This window comes from Cynocephalus volans, chromosome 6 (assembly GCF_027409185.1).
Source record: "Cynocephalus volans isolate mCynVol1 chromosome 6, mCynVol1.pri, whole genome shotgun sequence".
NCBI lineage: Eukaryota > Metazoa > Chordata > Mammalia > Dermoptera > Cynocephalidae > Cynocephalus > Cynocephalus volans.
In genome coordinates this window covers 160,273,848-160,296,752 of record NC_084465.1, presented here as the reverse complement: position 1 = coordinate 160,296,752, position 22,905 = coordinate 160,273,848, and the positions used below count along the sequence as shown (strand labels likewise).

At 47.0% G+C, this 22,905-nt stretch overlaps 1 long non-coding RNA gene across 2 annotated transcripts; it reads right to left on the bottom strand.

Moving 5' to 3' along the window:
* Positions 1-8,150: 8,150 nt before the first annotated feature.
* Positions 8,151-18,378, bottom strand: LOC134380652 (uncharacterized). Of its 2 annotated transcripts, none has more exons than XR_010023898.1 (3): positions 18,323-18,378; positions 16,131-16,227; positions 8,151-8,361 (listed from the first exon to the last, which is right to left on the bottom strand). It is a non-coding gene; the product is annotated as an uncharacterized LOC134380652 (long non-coding RNA). The 2 variants fall into 2 exon arrangements; XR_010023897.1 differs by lacking the exon at positions 8,151-8,361 and adding an exon at positions 15,088-15,371.
* Between the last annotated feature and the right edge of the window lie 4,527 nt (positions 18,379-22,905).

Here is a 22,905-nt window from a genome sequence, read left to right as displayed (position 1 = left end):
CTCGCCTTTCCTCACCTGGTTTCAGTCACTTACAGTGTGTCTCCTCCGTGGCGTTGGCTCCTAGAGGGCAGGAGAGAGGTGGCCGCTGCTGGGCGTGGAAGAAGCTTTAAGCTTCTAAATTGGAACTCTGCTATTTTTGTCACAGTCACTTTCAAATCTTGTCCGCAGGAGCATTTTGACCCCAGCGTAGGAGAGTAGAGATGCCAACTTAACCAGGCACAGCCAACCGATAAAGAGTTGAGGGAGCCTCTCCTCTGTCTCTGCTAGTGGGTTCATACCCACGGTGGGAGGTGAGGGCTCGGACCGAGCCCTGCGGGGCTGAAGGAGGCGGGGTGGCCATGAGACCAGCTCGCAGTGCCATCCGGCAGACACAGCGCATGCCGGCTAGATCTTTCTAGCTGCCACATTATAGAATGGAAGAAAGTGAACTTAAGTTTAATACTATATTTTGTTTCACATGATATGTCCAAAATGCTAGTATTTCAACATGTAATTGACAGAAAAAAGTTAATGAGACATTTTACTTTTTTTAATTCAAAACCTTCAAACTTTTTTACACTGACAGCTGACAGCACGTCTCAGAATCAACCGGCCAAAGTGCTGGGGCTCAGAAACCTCACGTGGCCAGCAGCTTCCAGATGGGACAGTGGAGACCAAGGGCTCCCCAGCTGGCCACCCATGGTGGCTGCCACCTCCAGGTTGGGCCAGTTCTACTGGCTATAGCCCAGAAGCTCAGGACAAGGGGCTCTGATGGAGCCCTGGAGTCTGGGTGTGCCTCTGTTGTCAGAGCTGCTGTGACAGTATGCACACTGTGTGTCATTTGAGTGGCGTGGACTACAGAGGGGAAATTCACCGTCCCCTCACCCAGAACCAAGACTGTTCAGGGCTTCATTCCTTCCCCTTGAGCCATGAGGGCAGACACCTGCACAGGAGGACCTTCATTCTCGACGATGGAAGACTTTATGGGCAGGTCGTCCTTTGACACAGGGTCCCTGTCTCAGCCTGGCATACACAGATCTTTGAACAAAGTCCACCCCTGTGGCTTGTTTATGGCAAAAACCAACCACAGCAGAGCACGAATAGGAGTGAAGTGGGTGTCACTGGCGCGTTGGGTGGTTTGGATTTCAAGAGACCATTCACCTTTCTTTTGAGAATCTATTCCTGAGGCACGAGGCAGAAGGACTTTTGATTAGGATATGTGGAAATAGCTCAGACAAATTATCCTAGAAGTGCTTTCTAGAGAGCCTGCAATGTCTAGCATTGACAAACCTGCTATATTCCTGCCCCAAAGAATGCTGTGTTTATAAAATGTGCATAAGCTGGGAAGGAAGAAGGAAGCAGAAAGCTAGACCCTGTGAGATAAATCAGACATGTCCCATTAAAGAGGGCACGCTCATGCCTCCCCTGTGAATGTTCATGAACCTTCTGACACACACACACTTTTAACAGGGAGGCTGCTGGACATGGTGGTGATGGCCATTGACCTCAGGACACACGGGGCCATAGCACGTGTTCTAGGTGGTTCTGAGAGACACCTTCGGGGCCTGGTAGCCCATCTCCTGAAGAACCTACCTTGTGACAGGAGGAGCGTGCACAGAAACCACAGAAGGTGCAGCTTCCCAAATGCAGGAGGTAGGATGGCCCGGGGCGCTTGCTGACAGTACAGATGTGGGGCCCGAACCAGGGAGCTCTCTCCTATGCACCCACCGGGACTGAAGTGAAAGTTCCAGCATGAAGGAGGAAGACAAGGGACTTGGGGTCCTACGTGCCCTGCGGTCTCCCTCTGCCTCATGCGGCTCCCAGGGGTCTCCCTGCCCATTGACAACAAGGACAACATGGTGTTTTCTGTTTCTTTGCTCTGACAGATCGTGACCCTGGATTTCCGAGTCCATCTGCTGATGGCAGACAGGCACATGAAAAGACGCTCAGCACCATTAGCAGTGAAGGAAATGCACAGGTATCTCACAATGAGACGCCACTACACACCTAACGGAAGGACTGACATGAAACGGTGATCACCCAAGTGCTGGGGAAGGTGCAGAGGGACCGGATCTGTCACGCACTGCTGGTGGGAACGTAGAACAGCGCACCACTCTCGAAAGCAGCTTGGCAGATTCTTACAACACTGAGCCTGCCACTAACCTATGACCAGGGAAGTAAACTGCTGGGTATTTAGCCCAGAGACAGGGAGACTTGTGGTGACAAGAAACCTACACGCAAATGTTCAGAGAAGCTTTATTTTTAACAGCCAAAGACTAGAAACACACTGTATGTTCTTCAGCGGGTGAAGGGTTAATACTCTCTGCTGTAGTCACACCATGGAACACGGCTCAGCAAGTGAAGAAACAAACTATTGATGCAACAACACGGCTGAGTTACCAGGGGGCTGCACTGAGTGAAAAAAGTCAGTTCCAGAAGGTGACAGACACACCATGTCACTCCATGTGTACGTCATTCTTGAAGTTTCCACATGACAAGATGGGAACACGCTGGTGAAGATGAGCAATGGCCCAGGGTGATGGATGGGCAGGAGGGGCTCAAAGAGACCAGCAGGAGGGGTGCTCGGGGTGTGGGGATGGTGTCACCAGAGTTTGCTGTTGTCACTGTTTTTATGTTGGCTGTGTCAACATCAATATCCTGACTGGGATTCTGTGCCTACAGTTTTGCAACATGTGACCATGGGGGAAACCATGTGAAAGGTACTCAGGATCTCTCTGCATTATTTCTTACAACCCCATGTAAATGCACAGTTTTTCCCAAATACAAGGTTAATTTTCAAAAGTACAGTGTAACTGTGGGTGTGTCACCCTCATTCCTACTGTTGCACCCGCCCCAGCCCCAAACTCGGTCATGTTATTTGCTTGTCCCATAGACACTGGAATTTCTGAACTCTTCTAAATGACTAAATGCTTAAAAGATGCTAGCTACTTGTAGTTTGTCAAAAAGATTCGTCTTTGGGTTTGGATCCCTGTATACCAGCTGCCAGGAGAAAAAAAGAAAAAAGAAAAGGAAAAAAACAGGTTTGCCTTTTTTCTCTATTCACATGACTGAATCGCTCTGCTGTGTACATATCAGCAAAGACACAGCGAGAAGTACCATAGAACTTTCTTTAAAGTGACGATCCAAACGCTTGACCTTGGTCTTGCAAGGCTGTGCTGCAACCAACTGAGCTAACCCGCCGGCCCCCTCGCCTGTCTCTTAATCTGACGCCCAAACAGCTGTGGGCCCAGCTCTCTCACTCTCCACCCCACCCCGTCCCGAGCTGTCCTCCCCCGCCTGGACCACCCTGACATCCTTCCCACTGTTGTCCCTGCACATGCTCTTACACGCTGCTCAGCCACGCTCTATTCTCTACCCTGCAACCAGGGCAACTGCACAAATCCTGATCTGCTTGTCAGCAGCCTCCAGCCTTCAGAGGTACGATACAGAGTCCTTAGCCTGGCCTAGAAGGGCCTGCGTGGTTTAGCCCCTGCTGACCTACCTTGTTCCCCAGCCCTGGGCTTCACCGTCTTCCTGGATGCAGCCCACTCTCTAGTGCCTCGGGGCCGTTGCATGTTCTGGCCCCTCTGCTGTGGAAGCTCTTTCTTGCAGGCCCATCGCCTTCACCCAGAAACCTCCTCCTCACACCACTTTCACACAGGAGCCTTCTGCATGCCCCAGAGTAAGTAAGAGCTCTCTGTGACATGACCTTGCAGATCACCACGGAGTCTATGCATGACAGGTGGCTGGATGATCTGCTTTGGCCAATGGGTCAATAACAGACATAACACAAGAAGAGGTTTGGACAGTGCTTGTGCATCAGGCCAGCTCTCTTGCTGTGACTGGAAAACCAAGCCCACCAAGTCCAAACCAGCCAGCTGTACACTGGGAGGTCATGTGCAGCAGAGCTGGTCCCCCTGGTGGAAGGCCTGCCAAGCAGCAGCCACGTGCGCCCACCCTCAGCAGGCTTGGAGTGAGAAGGCAGGCGCCCCTGCCCATGCCCTTGACCAGCCAGGGGAGTGGCTCTCAGCACGTGCTTCCCTAAAGTGGCTTCCTCTCCACTCCTCCACCTGCTCCTCCTCCTCTGTCTCACCCTGGCACTGCCATACCTCCATCTTCTGTAACTTCGGTATTTTCGTCTGGCAACTAACTTGGGAAAGCAGATCCTTGGAAACCTGGGGCTGGGTGGACGCATCAATGTCCACATCGTGTTATGAATGGCAACTGTGCTCGTGGCCACCAAGGCTTTTTATTCTGTCATTGTTGCTGGTTTTACTTGTTTTATACCCTCCAGCATCCACTGACTGTTCCTGTGACAACAGCACCCTAATTTTTCTTCAGCGATGGATATTTTCCCAACCCATTCCAAGTGGGTCTAATAAGGATGATCCCACAGAGGAATTCAGAGAGCAACACAGGAGATAGTCCAAGGGGTGAAGAGCTGGCCCTGCAGATATCCACGGGGGCAGAGGGACTGCTATGGACTGAACTGTGTCTCCCAAAATTCATATATTGAAGCTCTAACCCCCAGTGTGACTGTATTTGGAGACAGAATCTATAAGGAGGCATGAAAGGTTAAGTGAGATCACAAGGGTGGGATCCTGATTAGAGAGGACCGTGTCCTTAGAGGAAGACAAAGAGACAACAAAGTTTCTCTCCGTCTCCACCATGTGGGGACACAGCCAGAAGGCAGCCGTCTGCAAGCCAGAGAGAGGCCTCACAAGTCACAGAATCTACCAGCACCTTGATCTTGGACTTGCAGCCTCCAGAACCGTGAGAAATGCATTTCTGTTGTATACTATTAGGGCAGCCCAAGCTGACTAAGACAGGGACCGGCCGATGCAAAGGTCCTGAGGTGGAGCCCCAGCAGGTTTGAGGCTGGGCGGTGAGGGTGGCCAGCCAGCGATGAGCACCAGGTGGAAGGGGACAATAGGGGGAGACAGGTCAGAGGGGTCGGGGCGGTGGGGGCCTTGCAGGGGGTCCCTTATTCCTAGAGGGAAGCCCTGGGCAGGTTTGGAAGACAGCAACTTGCACCCACCCATGTTTACAAGGGTCCCTGGCCCTGCAGAGAAGCAGGAGAGCCACAAGGACGCTGGGACGCACATAGGGATGACAAGGGGTGGGGTCTGGATGTACCTTGAGAAGAGACCCTGCTGGCACATGGGTGTGAGGCCGGGGAAAGAGGTAAGTGCGGGTCTCCTGAGCTGCCGCAGGGATGGGGCGCTGGGAGGGGACCAGGCCCGAGAGTCCAGACAGAGGCGGCGCCGGCGCCGAGCGTACCAAGTACCAAGTGGAGACCTTCGGGGACTTGGCAAGAGCAGGTTCGGCGGCCGGGGGCGCCTGGGCCCTGCCCGCACGGAGGAGAGTCTGCAGGCGACAGTGGCAGATGGGGGAGGGGACAAGGAGGCGGAGCTGGGCCGGGGCGCGGGTCCCGAAGCTCCGGGCCAGGAGCAGCGACGAGGTGGCGGCGGCGGCGGCGGCGGCCGGGGGCGGGCGCGGGGCTCCCTCCACGCAGCCTGCGGGGACCGCGGAAGGGGGCTCGGGCTGAGCACAGGGCCCTGGAAGGGGAGCTCGCTTGTCGGGGGCAATGACGGCAGGACGGTCCGAGAGAGGCTGCAAGGGGCTGGAGGACACCGAGGGGGGACGCCCCGGGCTGGCTGTGACACCCTAAGGCAGCTGAGGGGCTGAGCGGGGGACTGTGACGGGGAAGCCAGGAGGCCCCTCTGGTGGCTCAGGAGCGGAGCGAAGGGCCGAGGGCTTGCAGATGCGCTGCCGCCCGCGGCCGGTCACCGGTTCCTGCGGTGCCCTCCGCTCCGGGGCGCACGGGCTCACCGCAGGGTGGCGGGGCAGGAGCCGGGGCTGCCGCAGAGCTGCTCCCCGGGACGGCTGCACGCTCGGGCTGGAGGCCCGGCCGCTTCTCGGGACCGAGGGCCGAGCACCGAGGTGCCGCCGGGAGGCCGCGTGCTGCTGTCGCCAGCCCGGAGGTGCGGGAGCAGCGCCACTCGCCGGTGCACCCGCGCAGGCGCCGAGCACACGTCCGCTGCGAGGTCACGCGACCCGGGGTTGCAGAGACGCGGGCGGAGTCGGGACGGAGGGACGCAGGGACGGAGGGACGGACGGACGAGCTTCGTTTTCCGTCTCGGACGCGCGTTCTCGCTCCTGCTGCTGCCGCCCCCGCGCGCGTTCTTAGGGGCGTTGAGCCAAACGTTTCTTCGCCGCCCCAGCAACGCGTCCTGGCGGGTGATTATCCGAACCTCCTTCCACTGCCCCCGATGAGGTGTCGTGTCACCGTATTGATCGATACTTAGAGTAGATATCGTCGTTCATTCCAGGACTCTGGTGTTGTGCTGTGTGGAATCAACTTACAGATCAAACCCAGAAAACCCAGACAGGGTCAGAGGACGGGAGTAAACGACACGTACTTTGGCCATGTAGAAGTAAACGCGTGCTGGGCGATGGAAATGTGTCCAAACTGGACGTCAGTCACGGCTACACAGCTCTGCAGATTCACTCAAGTCATCACACTCTGCGCTGCCACTGGGTCCCTTTTTGTCAATGACACGAGCTGTTACCAACGGAAAACGCACACATGCACCCACAGGACCTGTCACTAAAACAGCAAGCACGTGTCTAGGTGGAAGAATATAGGACGAATGTGGGGGAAGACAGAGGGCAGGCAGGGGGACCCAGACCCTCGTCGCCGTCGTGACAAGGCCATGCCCGCAGCCGCAAGTTGGCAAAACAAGAATCACGCTCAGGCTACGGTTCAGCTACAGGAAACTGTCACGATACAGCCAACCAGGAGGGAGAGGACAGCAGCGAGGCAGCTAGACCTTCATCTCTCATAATGGAAAGTCACCGCAAAGAAATCAACGTTGACAAATAAACCCGGTAAGTATATTATTATTTAGAATTTAGAATTTTTGAAGTAACCCCACCCCCAAACTGCAAATAGTAACGGTTAAACTTTTGTCCTTAGGAAATGTCCCATGCGTTCCCAGATGGGCGATTACTATTAAATTGATATTGTCTCGACAGAAGAGACATGGAAGTGGCGTCTCACATCAGCACTGCTCTGCGTGTGCGCACACATGTGCAAGTGTGTGTGCTTGTCTGTGCACGTGTGTCCATGTGCACGTGTGTGTGCTTGTCTGTGCACGTGTGTCCATGTGCACGTGTGTGCTTCTCTGTGCACGTGTGTCCATGTGCACGCGTGTCAGTGTTTGATGTTTTAAGAGACTCCTAGAATGAAAAGGAAAATGGGCCTCGAGGTAAAATTACAAAGAATCCCCACATATATTTATAGTGATCAATGACATATTCCATCTTTCGTTTTAAAAATAAACATTAAAATGTGATCATATAGAACGATCTATATTTATGAAACTAGTTGATCCAGATTATATTACATTTCTATATTTCAATTATCTCTCTATGTCTCTATGACTTTTACTGCTGAATCTGCTGCTAAAGGACTCAATAAATTAAATTCTAAAACTTTTAAATGGGGTTTTAAAAATGGTCACTAGTAAAGTTGCATCCATGTGTATCAAATAAAATTCAAAATGTATAATTGCAGTAATTCTTGCTTTGATGCTGAACTAAGGGACAATCCATTTATATTTCACAGAGCGCACTCGGTCATCGCACTTCTGGTACCTCAAGTCCTTGGCTATTCCTGAAATTGAGACGAGAATCTCATGGAAATTGGAAAAGTCACACCTGACTGGTCAGTGCGTTGCTGCTTCTGGTCTAATTTGACATTGGCCATATGTGTTTTATCGTCATTCATCCCTTTTTTCCTGTTACGTATGGGAGTCCCCATGAGTCCCCATGTAAAAGAAAGCAGTAGTTGCAAGATCTAATAGATGATTTATATTTAGGAAACGTGTGAAAATGTAAATCTTGCCAAAGACAGCCCTCCCCGCCACGAGGGCTATTCCCCACCTGCACTGGAAGATGAGATGCCATTGAGTCCTCTCTTGGAATGAGACAACCCTTCTGTAAGACATTGTCAAAGGATGTATAATTCATTCCTTTCTGGTCACACTTTGATCTCAAACTTGTGAGCCTCCAAGGTCAATTTTGTGTTGAATAGCTGGGGAATTAATATTTCAAGCCTGACCAAGGATAGATAAAATACATTGCAATCTTATACATATGTGTGTTGCAATAAAGATGCCTTGGTTAGAAAGAAAAATTCCACCTGCTCTTGTCCAGCCTCCAAGAGAGGCAAGAAGATGGAGCTTCAGACCCAGAAACCATCCTTTATCTTCCTCTAGGCTGCTGACTCCGACTTCAAATCTCTGTCTATACTTGCTGCGTGGTGTTGGACCTTCCACTTCTCCAGCTGTAGAGAGGAATAAGGTTCCCTCCATGCATCTGGAAAAGCACCTGGTGCCAAAGCAGGCTCACCCTGCACACTCTCTAAACAGAAGCAGTTCCTCGGCTCCCAAAACTGTCTGCCTTATTACCTCAGATGTTAAATACCCTCCACACAACACAAAGATGTGATATTGTCTAGAATATTTACTGATGTCCTGGGAAAAGTTGCAACATGTGCTTCCCTCTCTGACTCTTTGTAGAACTTCTCAAATAAGCAAACGTTCGACTTATTTAAACACTCCTTTTGAGAGATTACCCTGTGCCTTTTTCTTCCATGACTTTTTTATTAAAAAATGTGACATTTAATTTTATTGTAATTTAGTGTGATGGTTAATTTTATTTATCAACTTGACAAGGCCATGGGGTATCCAGATGTGGTTAAACAATATTCCGTGTGTCTCTGAGGGTGTTTCCAGATGAGATAACATTTGGGTTTGTGGAATCAGTAAAGCAGATGGCCCTCCCCAATGTGGGATCACCAATCCCTTGAGGGCCTCCATGAAACAAAATGTGGAGGAAGGGTGAATTTGCTATCCCTGCCAGAATGTCTCAGCTGGGCATATGTCTTCTCCTGCCTTTAGACTCGGACTCAAACTGGAACTTTCATCATCAGATCTCCTGGGTCTCCAGCTTGCCAATGGCAAATCTTGGCACTTCTCAGCCTCCGCAATGGCATGAGCCAGTTCCTTATACCACACGTCTTTCTATACATGCATGCATCCTATTGGTTCTACCTCTCTGGACAACCCTAACACGAAGGACTAGTATATATTAATTTTAAAAACAGAATATAAAAAAATATTTAAAAATCACCTGTAATCTCTATAATTTCTTAGAAATAACTAGAGACATTAAATATATTTATTCCCAATCTTTTTTCTATACATCATTACATAATATCATAATATGCACTTTTGTTATCTACTTTTGCATTTTTTAATTTTTGAGAATATGCTTTTAAAACATTACATTTTTTTCAAAGATAGATGAGATGATTCTTATTTTGTAAAAGTGCAGGTGATACAGAAAAAAAACACAAAGAATGTGAACTACCATTCTGACTCCCATCAGTCAAAAACAGTACTAGGTAGCATGCAGTGGACAATGTTCTGTGCATCCCTAATCCTAGATAGAATAGAAAAAAATTTACAAAAATTGAATTATATTATGCATGCGATCTTTTTTTCTTTTTTTAAGTGTTCTTTTATTTTTTGTGGCTGGCCAGTACGGGGATCAAACACTTGACTTTCATGTTAACACCACACTCTACCGAGTGAGCAACCAGCCACCCCAGCAAATACTTTTCTTTTCTCATTTCATTTTATTTATATATTTACTTATTTTTAACTTCTCAATATACACTGTCTTCAATTACATGACTCTTTACCCATTCCTCTGCCCCCCTCCCTTTCTCCCCTCCCCCCATCATATCTGTTCACTTGTCTTAAAAGGTTCAAGGAATTGTTGTGACAGTTGTGTCTTCTTCCCCCCATGTTTGTTTGTGTGTTTGTTTATATATTTATTTTTAGCTCCCAGAAATAAGTGAGAACATGTAGTATTTCTCTTTCTGTGCCTGACTTGTTTCACTTAAATATAATTTTCTCTAAGGCCATCCATGTTGTTGCAAATGGTAGTATTTCATTCTTCTTTATAGCAGAGTAGAATTCCATTGTGTAGATATACCACAGTTTCCTTATCCACTCATCTGATGATGGACATGTGGGCTGGTTCCAACTCTTGGCTATTGTAAATAGTGCTGCAATAAACATTGGAGTGCAGGTATCCCTTCAGCATGATGATTTCCATTCCTCTGGGTATATTCCCAGCTGTGGAATAGATGGGTCATGTGATAGATCTATCTGTAATTGTTTGAGGAACCTCCATACAATTTTCCATAAAGGCTGCAACATTTTGCAGTCCCACCAACAGTGTATGAGGGTTCCTTTTTCTCTGCAATCTCACCAGCACTTATCATTCTCAGGCTTTTGAATATTAGCCATCCTAACTGGAATGAGATGGTATCTCAGTGTGGTTTTGATTTGCATTTCCTGGATACTGAGTGATGTTGAGCATTTTTTCATTTGTCTGTTGACCATTCATATATCTTTCTTTGAGAAATGCCTATTCAGCTCCTTTGCCCATTTATAACTGGTTTACTTGTTTTTTGCTGTAAAGTTGTTGAGTTCCTTATATATTCTGGGTATTAATCCTTTGCCTGATGTATATTTTGGAAATATTTTCTCCCACTCTGTTGGTTGTCTTTTCACTCTGTTGATTGTTTCTTTTGCTGTACAGAAGCTTTTTAGTTTGATAAAATCCCATTTGTTTATTTTGCATATAGTTGCCTATGCTTTGGGGGTCATATTCATGAAGTCTGTGCCCACTCCTACTTCCTGGAGTTTCCCCTATGTTTCTTTAAGGAGTTTTATTGTTTCAGGATGTATACTTAATCTTTAATCCATTTTGAGTTGATTTTAGCATATGGTGAGAGGTGTGGATCTAGTTTCATTCTCCTGCATATGGATATCCAGTTATCCGAGCACCATTTGTTGAAGAGGCAGTCCCTTTCCCAGTGTGTGGACTTGCTGCCTTTGTCAAAGATCAGATGGTTGTAGGTTGTAGGTGTAGGGTTGATCTCTGGGTTCTCTATTCTATTCCATTGATCTGTGTGTCTGTTTTTATGCCAGTACCATGCTGCTTTGATTATTATAGCTTTGTAATATAGTTTAAAGTCAGGTAGTGTTATGCCTCCAGCTTAATTATTATTATTATTATTATTTTGGCTCAGGATTGCTTTATCTATGTGTGGTCTTTTGTTATTCCATAAAAATGCCTGGATAGTTTTTCCATTTCTGAGAAAAATGTCATTGGAATTTTGATGGGGACTGCATTAAATCTGTAGATCACTTTGGGTAATATGGACAGTTTCACAATGTTGATTCTTCCAATCCAAGAGCATGGGATATCTTTCCATCTTCTTGTGTCCTCTTTAATTTCTCTCAGCAGTGGTTTGTAGTTCTCATTGTAGAGATTTTTCACATCCTTAGTTAACTTTATTCCTAAGCATTTTTTTTTTTTTTTGGTGGCAATTGTAAATAGGCTAGCTTCCTTGATTTCTTTTTCTGCATGTTCACTGTGGGAGTATACTAATGCTACTGATTTTTGTGTCTTGATTTTGTATCCTGCAACTTTGCTGAAATCATTTGTCAACTGTAGGAGTTTTTTTGTAGAGGCTTTAGGCTGTTCAATGTACAGTATCGTATCATCTGAAAACAGGGACAGTTTGACTTCATCTTTCCAATCTGAATGTCCTTTATTTCCTTCGCTTCTCTGAGTGCTCTGGCAAGTACTTCCAACACTATGTTGAATAGGAGTGGTGAGAGTGGGCATCCTTGTCTAGTTCCTGTTCCTCTCCCCATTCAGAATGATATTAGCGGTGGGCTTATCATACATGGCTTTAATTGTGTTGAGATACTTTCCATCTATACTTTCCATCTATGATGTGGTGTATCACATCAGTAAATATTGATTTGTGTATGTTGAACCAACCTTGCATCCCTGGGCTGAATCCCACGTGATCATGGTCTATAATTTTGTGTATGTGTTGCTGTATTCTGTTATCTAGTATTTTGTTTAGGATTTTTACATCTATATTCATCAAGAATATTGGCCTGTAGTTTTCTATTTTTGATGTATCTTTGTCTGTTTTGGGTATCAGGGTGATGTTTGCCTCATAGAATGAGTTTGGGGAAATGACCTCTGTTTCAATCTTTTGGAACAGTTTGTATAGAATTGGTATCATTTCTTCTTTGAAGGTTTGGTTGAACTCTGCAGTGAACCGGTCCGGTCCTGGGCTTTTCTTTCTTGGGAGCCTTTTGATAACAGATTCAATCTCTTTTACTGTTATTGGTCTGTTCAGATTTTCTATATCTTCTTGCCTCAGTTTTGGCAGTTTGTATGTTTCTAGAGATTTATCCATTTCCTCCAGATTTCCAAATTTGTTGGCATATAGTTGTTTATCATAGTCTCTAATGATTTTTTGTATTTCTGAGGTGTCTGCTGTAATATCACCTTTTTCATTTGTAACTTTTGTTATTTGGGTCTTCTCTCTTTTTTTCTTAGTTAGCCTTGCTAAAGGTTTGTTCGTTTTATTTATCTTTTCAAAAACCAACTTTTTGTTTCATTGATCTTTTGTACTGTTTTTCAGGTTTCTATTTCATTTAGTCGTGCTCTGAACTTAATTATTTCTTTCCATCTGCTAACTTTGGATTTCGATTGTTCTTGTTTTTCTAGATCTTTAAGGTGAAGTATTAGATTGTTTATTTGCCATCATTCCATTCTTCTGAAGTAAGCATTTAATGTGATAAATTTCCCCCTTAGTACTGCTTTTGCTGTATCCCACCAGTTTTGGTATGATGTGTCATTATTTTCATTAGTTTCAAGAAATTTTTTGATTTCCTGTTTAATTTCTTCTTGGACCCATATGCCACTAAGTTGAATGTTGTTTAATTTCCATGTGTTAGTATAGTTTCCATAGTTTGGTTTGTTATTGATTTCTAATTTTAATCCATTGTGATCTGAAGAAATACATGGAGTAACTCCAGTTGTCTTGAATTTGTTGAGACTTGATTTGTGACCTAACATGTGGTCTATCCCAGACAATGTTCCATGTGCTGAAGAGAAGAATGAATATTTTAAGGTTGTTGGGTGGAATGTTCTGTAGGTATCTGCCAAGTGCAATTGGTCTAAAGTGTTGTCTACATCTTGTGTTTCTCTATTGATTTTTCACCTAAATGATCTGTCCAATGTTGAGAGTGGGGTGTTCAGGTCCCCTGCTCTTATAGTGTTAGTGTCTATCTCATTCCTTAGATCTAATAGTGTTTGCTTTATAAATTTGGCTGTTCTGACATTGGATACATACATATTTATGATGGTTATGTCTTCTTGAGGGATAGATCCTTTTATCATTATATAGTGGCCTTCTTTATCTCTTTTTATGGTTTTTGCTTTAAAGTCTATTTTATCTGATATATGAATAGCTACTCCAGCTCGTTTTTCATTTCTATTTGCATGATATATCTTTTTCCATCATTTCACTCTTAGTCTATGTGTGTCTTTACAGGTCATGTGAGTCTTGAAGGCAGCATATTGCTGGGTCCATCTTTTTAATACAGTCAGTCTGTGTCTTTTGCGTGGAGAATTTAATCCATTTACATTTAGAGTTATTATTGAAAGGTGTTGATTTACTCCTAGCATTTTATTGATCTTTGTTTAGATGTCTTAAGTACCTTTTGTTCCTTTCTTCCTAATTTTCTGTTTATCTTCTGTATTTGCTGGTTTCCTGGGGTGGTAGATAAACTATATTTTTTCCTTATTGTTAGCATTTTTGTTTTGCTGGTAGGTTTTGTTCTTTCTTGATTATTCATAGCAGTGATGGTTGTTTTTGAGGTATCAAACTCATTACTTCCTTGAGAATTTCTTGTAAGGCTGGTTGTGTGGTAGTGAACTCCTGCAGTTTTTGTTTGTCTGAGAAATATACTATTTGACCTTCATTTCAGAAGGGTAGCCTTGCTGGGTAAAGTATTCTTGGCTGGCAATTTTTGTCCTTTAGTATTTTGAATATATCATCCCATTCTTTTCTGGCTTTTAGGGTTTCTGATGAAAAGTCTGATGTTATTCTGATTGGGGCTCCCTTATAGGTGACTTGCTGTTTCTCTCTTGCAGCTTTTAAGATTCTCTCTTTGTCTCTGAACTTTGCCAGTTTGACTATCATGTGCCTTGGAGAGGACCTTTTTGAGTTGAATATGTTAGGGGATCTTTCGGCCTCCTGAATCTGGAGATCTGTGACTCTCCCTACACCTGGGAAGTTTTCTGCTATTATTTCACTGAATATGCTTTCAATGCCATTTCTTTTTTCCTCCCCTTCTGGAATACTCATGATTCAGATATTTGAGTGCTTATGGTTGTCTGTTATCTCTCTTAGATTTTCTTCAATTTTTAAAATTTTTTTCTTTTTTCTTGTCTGCCTGCATTAATTCAAACAGCCTATCTTCATGGTCTGAAATTCTCTCTTCTTCTTCTTCTAGCCTGCTGATTAGACTCTCTGTCGTGCTTTTTATTTCATTGAATGAATCCTTCAGCTCCACAAGCTCTCCTATACTCTTTTTCAAGGCATTGATTTCTTTGTACATTTCTTCTTTCAGATCCTGTATATTTTTTTCTCCTTTCATTGTGTTGTCTAACTGAGTTTTCTTGTATCTGATTTAGTTTCCTTAGAATTGTTACTCTAAATTCCTTGTCAGTCTTTTCAAAGAGTTCCTGTTCTATAGGATCTAGAGCTTCAGAGTTATTATGTTCCTTTGGTGGTGATGTACTTTCTTGATTTTTCATATTTCTGTTATCTTTCCTTTGGTGTTTTGTCATTGTGGCAGGGGATATCACAGTCCACTCATATCTCCTTGATGTCTGGCTTGGATCCTGAAGGGACTGCCAATTCTGGGCAGCAGGAACTAGCCTGGGTTAGGGGTCCTGCGACACCTGTCTTTTCCAGCATGGCTGTCTCAGGGTGTGTGGACCCAGAGGCTCTTAAGTCTCTCTAAGTGGGGAGGACCAATCTGAGCTGGAGGTCCCACAGTGCCTGCCTTTTCCAGCATGGCTGACTATGGGCGTGTGAGCCCAGAGGCTCTTGAGTCTCTCTAAGTAGCAGGGACTAACCTGGGCTAGAGGTCTCGTGGTGCCTGCCTTTTCTGGATTGGCTGTCTCAGGGTGTGTGGCCCCCATGGCTCTCAGGCCTCTCTGGGTGGCAAACACTGGCCTGGGATGGGGTCCTGTGGCATGCCGCTCCCGCCTATTTTGGCACTGATCTCATGTCTCCTGTTGTTGCTTTTTAATAGTTGCAAGTTGGTCGCTTTGTGGGAGAGAGCAACACTAGGAACTGTCTACTCCACCATCTTGACCGGAACTCTCTATGCATGCAATCTTAAATAGTGTTGTTGAATTCAATTTTTCTGAAATTTAATAGAAGAAAATGAAACATGTCAAACTTAAGGAATTTCTATAAGTCAAATAAATTTTCTTCATAAGAGAAATTCACCTCTAACCAATCACTCTGAAGGTAGAAAAACACATATTATTAGGTTGGAAGATGTGTTAGGCAGGGTTCTTTTCTGCAACCATCAGAAAACAACAGGCTGGCTTGAGCAGAAAGAGATATTTTACAAAGAGACATGGTAGCTCCCAGAATGTGGAGAATATAGACTACCAGGTTTTAAGAGTAGCAGAGAGGGGCTGGGCAGTCCCGGTTACACCACAGGGGTCAGTGGGCTACAACTGGGCACTCAGGCCTTGGAACCTTGGCTGGCTGCAGCCACCACAAATGAACTCCCCATCTTTCCATCACTCCCTCAAGATTCAAGCCCCAGGATGGCATGTCCAAGGCCTAGGTGTGGGGAGGGTGGACAGGAAGCCCTGGCCCATGGGCTGCTATCCTGAAAGGAAGGGGCCAGTTCTCAGAAAACCAGGGCATTGCCCAACACAGAATGGATATTTCTACAAGGTAGCCACCAAAAATGTACCCATGGTAACCACTCCCTGCCCTGCATCCACGTGTGTTATTCTAGTATTATCTTCATGCCTATCCCCCCAAAAGGAAATAACGTAAATAAAACAAAACAGAATCAAATCAACTCTTCTACTTTCAGGTGAAGACCCGCTCCCTCCCTCCCACCAGGATGAGGGGCCAGTGAGTCCACGATTACCGTGCCCACCTCCAGACTGCTGTTTGAAGTCCATCTTTCCCTTTCATTTTGTCATGATGTTTTGTCCACCAGGCTCCTGACAGCTCCATCCACAGCACAAATGTCCCTGCAGGGATGAATGAGAGAGAGGGTGGTAGGACTGGCCCACCCTGGGTGAAGGTGGTAAGAGGGTACATTTCCTGTGGAGAACATTAAAATAATCATAAAGCTAACTAAAAGTCTGATTTTTATTACCACCACAGTGTGGCTGTTCTACGCAATGTCTGTGATCACTCTTCCTCACCCGCCCTGTGGTGTGCTACGTCCCCCTTGACACCATCCTTCCCAGCCCCTGGCATGAGCCACTGCCCCTCAGTCTGCATGGATGTCCACCACAGGCCTCTCTCATTCCAGGCAAAGGGGACCTCGGGCTCTACCACCTCCTCATGCTTTGTGCCCCTACAAACCTGGTGGCCTTTCAGGACACTCAGAGCAGCACACTGGAATCAACTGTAGGTCACCTCCAAACCCACAGGCCCACCACACATCACGTGCCATCCCAGGCAGTAGAAAATGCAGAGCACGGCAGTGCCTCCTTCACATTAGATGCACGTACCCCAATGTCTCAGAGCACTGGGAACCAGAATCCCCGCCAAGGGATAGACCTCAGTATTCTAGGACAGAATGTGTTCACCTCCCATCCTTTCACGTGCATGTGTCCTACCAAAATACACAGGGTGCCACACCATCCACCCAGGTCTTGTCGGTGTGATGTCACCATGTGGTGACTCAGATGGTCCAGTAGCGGGGGAAGATAATCCAAGTGCAGGAAGGAGCCTGAGTACTGAAGACCCTCAAGGCAGGACATGGAAGAGTCACTTCACAGTCAAAGAAAACTCTCAGTTACAGGTGATGTGACTGTTTACATGTAAATCTCAACAGAACAACATGCAAACTTAGAGTTTATAAAGGTTTCCAGAAATAATGTTAACTCACAAAATCACTAGTGTTTCTTCTTCCCAAATATACAGCAGTATAAAATTATAAAGCATGTAGGAATTAACCTGTCCAAAACAGCACGATATTTATGGATTCAATTTTTAGAGTCTAGAAAGGTCATAAAAAGAGTTAGTAAATGGAGAGATAAACCATGTACATGAATGGGACAACTTAACATTGTAAAGATGTCAGTTCACCCCAAAATAATGTAGTAATGTAATAAGTTTTATAGAATATCAATAAAATTATAAGGTATTCTGTTTTTTTTTAATTTTCAATAAACAAGTTCTAAAATGTACATGGTAAAATAATGGTCACATATGGCTAAGAAAAACAAATATCCCACCAGATATTATGCTTGCTACACCATAGTAATAACAACAGCGTAGCAATGGCAGAGGTCACTGGAATAGAATACAGAGCTCAGATCAAGGTGCTGTCACAAAGCATTGGTGAACCGTGTGTGTGCACATGTGCGTGTGCACGTGTGTGCATGTGCATGTGTGCACATGCACATATGTGTGTATCACATTAGAGTGGGTGCCCACCTACTAGGGAGCAGCAATCATGGATGAAGGGAACAGATAAAACGGACAGGGTTTTGGTGGCCCATGGTGGTGTGATCTTTAACTGAGGATTACACTTCATGCTTCTGTCAGATGTAAATAAAACAAAACACACACAGGAACTGTGTGCTGAAAACTATAAAACACTGATGCGAGAAATCAAAGACACCCTAAATATGATACAACCCAGCAATCACAGTTCTGGGCATTTATCCTAGGAAAATAACAAAATTGCATTCACACAGAAACCTGGACAGATTGTTCATAGCAGCTTTGTCTGTAATAGGCCCAAAAAGGAAACAACTGAAATATTCCTCAGTAGGTGATGTCCAAATGAACTGCTACCGGTGACGCACCGCGGAATAAAAAGGAATGAACAGCTGATACATGCAGCGCCTCAGATGCATCTCAAGAGCATTATCACTGAGCAAGAAAAGGCAATCTCAAAAGGTCACATGCCATCTTATTCCATTTATATAATATTCTTGAAATGACAACATCATAAAGATGGAGAAAAAACATAGTTTTCAGGGGTTCAGAATTGGGGGAGGGCGGTGAGAGGCTGGGGGGGACTATGAATGGGCCGCACGAGGAGTCCATGTGTGGAGCAGGGACTTGATTCTGACCGCGTTGGTGGTTACGTGGATCTGCACACACCTTACCAGTGTCATGCTCCTGGTCTGAAGCGGTGCTGTAGTTACATAAGGTATGACCGCTGGGGGAAGCTGGGAGAAGGGTTCACGAGGACTCCATGCACCGTATCTGCAACTCCTGAGAATCTGTAATTATTTTAAAATAAAAAGTAAAAAAAAAAAAGTAAGAAAGAAAAAAGAAAAATCAAAGCTTTAAAAAACAAAAAAAAGCCCTCAACAAGCGAAAAGTTCTTTGAGGACTCTCTGCAGGCCCTTGATATTTGACCTGCCTAGACAAATGCTTCTCTCCTCATAGATCACAAATGTTTTCCTGGATCATACTGTGACTTTTTCCAAATATATTCATCTGTTGCCCTTACAGGTATTTCATAACTGTACGGCCACTGTCCCTGCCCTGTCCTAATTGTCAGTACCTCGGAATGTGACCGTTTGGAGATAGGGTCTGCAAAAAGATAAATATGTAAAATGAGATCATTGGGGGGGCCCTAATCCAATAGGGCTGGCATCCTATAAGAAGAGGAGATCAGGAAGGACACAGATATGCACAGAGGGATGACCATGTGATGACACAGGGAGAAGACGGCCATCTGAAAGCCAAAAAGAGAGGCCTCAGGAGGAACCAACCCTGTCCACACCTTGACCTTCGACTTCTAGCTTCCAGAGCTGTGAAATAAATACCTGCTGCCTAAGCCGCCCAGTCTGCAGCACTTTGCTATGGCAGCCTGAGCTGACTAATACACTGGGCAAACTGGGAGATGAGTGGGGAACCTGGGGAGGTGACACCTAGAGTGCAGAAAGCCAGCCAGGGAACTGCAACTTTGCTCAACAGAAGCCCCAGGACAAGGTCCTCCCTTGGCCAGGAACTTCCCAGCTACGTCCTGCTACATCATGGGGCAGGGGCCCTCCCCGCAGCAGTCACACACCTCCTGGTGTGGCCACACTTTCCTGTCGGATGGAGGAATTCCAGGACCTCATGCCCTCTGCAGCTTCTCTGCACACAGCATTTCCCCACAAACCTCATTTGTTTGCACGTGGCGCTCAGCTCTGGGACATGCTGCCCAGCCCCTGCATGTCCTCCTTCCCACACCTGTCCCTTCCAGCATGCCTGGTGCCAGGATTGTGTGACTTCCTGCCACCACAGAATGCCCCCTCCTGCCCATGATTGTGTACACACAGACAGCCACCATAATGAACAGGACAGATGACCTTTTCTGGGGCTCCCCAAATCACACTATGCCAAGCTCAGCATAAAACCAGAGTGGTGCCACTTCAACTGGGAGGGAACTAAGGCTCCCAGGGACAGGGTGACCTCTCAAAGGCACAGCACTGAGACCCTCCGTGTACACCCTGTGTGTGTAACAGAAGAAGTGTTGAGCTTCACGCATGGGCTTCATCCGTATCACCTGGCACCCAGGACCTGGGATCTGTCATTACAGGGCATCATGGTCACAGCCTTTAACATGCAGTTGTTGAACTCAGTTCAAACCAAAAGAGGACGAGATCTGTCCCAGTGAGGCATCTTCCTCTGCAGGCTGGATGCTCCCGAGTGGCTTTTCATCAGCTTGTCAGCACTTGGCAGTGGCCCAAGTGTAGTGATCCAGCTATACAGGATGTGGCCCTGTCACCTGGGGCACGGGAAGGGCTCAGCCTTGCCAAGTCCAAGTCTGTGTCTGTGTCCAGGACCAGGGAGCACATTCTGGTGATTCTTGACTGGCCAACGCCTTAAGCTCAGCCAGTGCCTGCAAACAAGTGTGGCAATTTGGTCCCTTTCCTGGTTATAGGGAAGCAACAGGTGGGAGAAGGAGTTTGGGTCAGTGGTAACAAGCCCATCAGCCCAAAGCACCCTTCCTTCTGCTCCTCCCAGCACCGGTGCTCTGCCACATGTGGAGTGGAGACTCACCTCAGCCAATGCTTCAAGTCACCCAGCAGAGGGGAAAGAAGGCTGCTGTCCATGGATGTTCACCATGGATCCACCCCTGCCCCTAAAATAGTGTGGAAATAGGTGAAGACCACCCAAATGAGAAAAGCAAAGGCTGCTACTCAGAGCCTGCTACAGCAATGGAGATGGCTGCTGTCACCTGCACTCAGCAGAGCTGGGCAGGCAGGTCAAGGAGCAGGCAAGCTTCATCGCGGAAAAAGAGACGGTCCAGGGGAGCCCCAGTGGAGGCCATGGGCCTGCAGAAGCCGGGGTGCTGACCAGAAGTGAGGCTTCCTGTGTGGTTGGCTAGGGGAGCACGTGGCTGCCCATGGCTGCTCCTGAGTTGGGAGAGGAACAAAGATTAGGGAAGCTTGAGTTACTAATCAAGTCTTGGCTGTTTGGGGCCAATCATTACAGGGACTATTGTTTGGCTTCCTGGACTACTAGAGACAGCAGTCTGACTTCCTGCAGGTCTGACTCAGAGCAGGTGGCCTCTCGGGCTGGTGACTGAGATGGGTTGGCTTCCTGGGTAGGTGGTTGCAGGCTGTGGGTCAGGGCTATTGTCCATGCATGGTCTGGCCACTGTCTGCTTCCACATTCAGTCTCTCAGTAACAAAACCAGAGACACAGGCAAATAGCCAGGCTGCCACTCTCTCCTGTCCCCCAGCTCCTGGTGCTGAAGAGCTGAGCCTGTGTACTCAGAGGACCCATGTGCAGCGGGGAAATGGCACGAGGCACGCAGACCTGTGACATCCCACCTACTCATGGCAGTCATGGCTCGTGGTTACCTATCAGTAAGAGCCGTTTGGTTCAAAGTCAGCCTTCCTTTTATGGCTGGAGCCTAAAATACCTAGTGTGCTCTGCATGCCAGTGGGCCTCTCTGCACTGTGGCCAGTTATCAGCCCCAAAACTGTTTTCTCTCCTGGACAAAATGAGTGGGAGCCTCCCCCACCTCCTGGTGACCGTGCCCCACACTGAGCATTGGGTGTTTTTCCCCATCTCTGGCTCAGGACCTCGAGCTCAGGGACTTCATGGCAGGCCACCCACTGCAGGCACAGTGGTCGGACTGGTTTCCTTCAGAGGACTCTGAGGAGGGAAGAGAGGATGGGAGGGCCCAGTGGGGAGGGACAAAGGTCCTCTGTGCAGCCGAGCTCTAGTCAGCTCCTCAGCCTTCTCCTAGGCCCATCCGTGCGCTTGCTTGCAAGGGCCAGTTTTAGCAAGAACCCTGCTAAGTCAGTGTAGCAAGAGCCTTCCACTCGCCACGTCTGGCCAGGTTCCTCCTCCTCCCCCATCCCCAGGTGATGTCTGGCCACCCTGGCCTGCCTTCAGCAAGAAACCTGTTGGGTCAGTTTAGCCAGAATCCCCCTTACCCCGAATGTCACCTCTAGTCATTCCATCCATTGACCCCATGCCCTGCTCTTTGGCAGTAAAATCCCGCTTATGTGTGCTATGTCTGGAGTTGGGCCCAGTGTCCTACCCCCACTGCAAGACCCCATGGCTGTGGTCCCTACACCTATCCTGGATAAAGTCTGCCTTATCTGCTTTAATAAGCATCATGAGTAACTTTTTCCAGGCAAAGAGTGCTCTGGCGGCCGAGTGCCTTGGTGGGGGACACTGCCACAGCAGCTGGCAGTGGGGCTGGCACCACTGGGCACTGACCAAGCTGGCCTTAATGTGCCCTCGGTTGACAAGCTTTTTCCTGCCTCCAGCCCCTGATCTCCCTTTTCTTAGAGCGTTTTCTTTAGAAAACTTATTGTAAATTCTCTGTCCTTTTGAGATGTATGTAAATCTTTTTTTTTTTTTTTTTTTTTTTAGCAGCTTCTTGCCTGCTTTACAGCCCAGGAATGCCTTTCTCAAGGACCTGGGAACCCTCTCTCTGAAATGCAGTCATCAAAGGAGACAGTGTCATTATCTCTGGCTTCTGGCCTCTCTCTCCCACTGCAATAGCCTGGAATGAAGTCTTCTTGCCTGTTTGATGGGTGCAGTTTTAGCTTTGACAGCTCCATGGCCTTGGCTCCATGTGGGCTATGCAGGCCTCTGACTGGCCTCACCTGCCTTCCAACACTGAGGTCCTGCCTGCAGAGACAGACCAGGACACAGGCAAACCCTGACATCTGGGCACAGCCAGGGTAGCTCAGACAGATGGTGCCCACCCCCCGGCCCCAGGATCTGCCCTTCCCTGCCTCACATCCCTGCCTCGCCTGCTCCACAAAAGCACATTTCTACAGAAAGTACATCTGCAGGACATGACAGCATTTGCTTATTACCATTAGGCCCACAGTAAGATTAGTTTAGGTGAAGATGTAGGCTCATTCCTCTGACTTTTATTTTAGTTCAATTATCTTTTTTTCTTTGCCCTGAAAAAAAGAAAATTCTGACACGTACCTCAATTTTCCACCTACACAGTTAGCTTCTGCTAGACAATGCCTGTTCATGGAGGAAAAACTCCTGAATTTTAAGAAAAGCCCTAAGTACTTGGAGGCCACAGGTGTAAATGGGGCCTGATTCTAGACCCTGCTCTGGGACCGAGTTATCCTTTTCTCAGACATGCCCATTTGGAGGACTCAGAAGACTCGCCACAACCTCCAGGGAAGGCATGACATCCAGGACCCATGGTGGGAGCCGGCTCTGTGGGGGAGCAGAATGGAGGGGCAAAAGGAGGACATGCC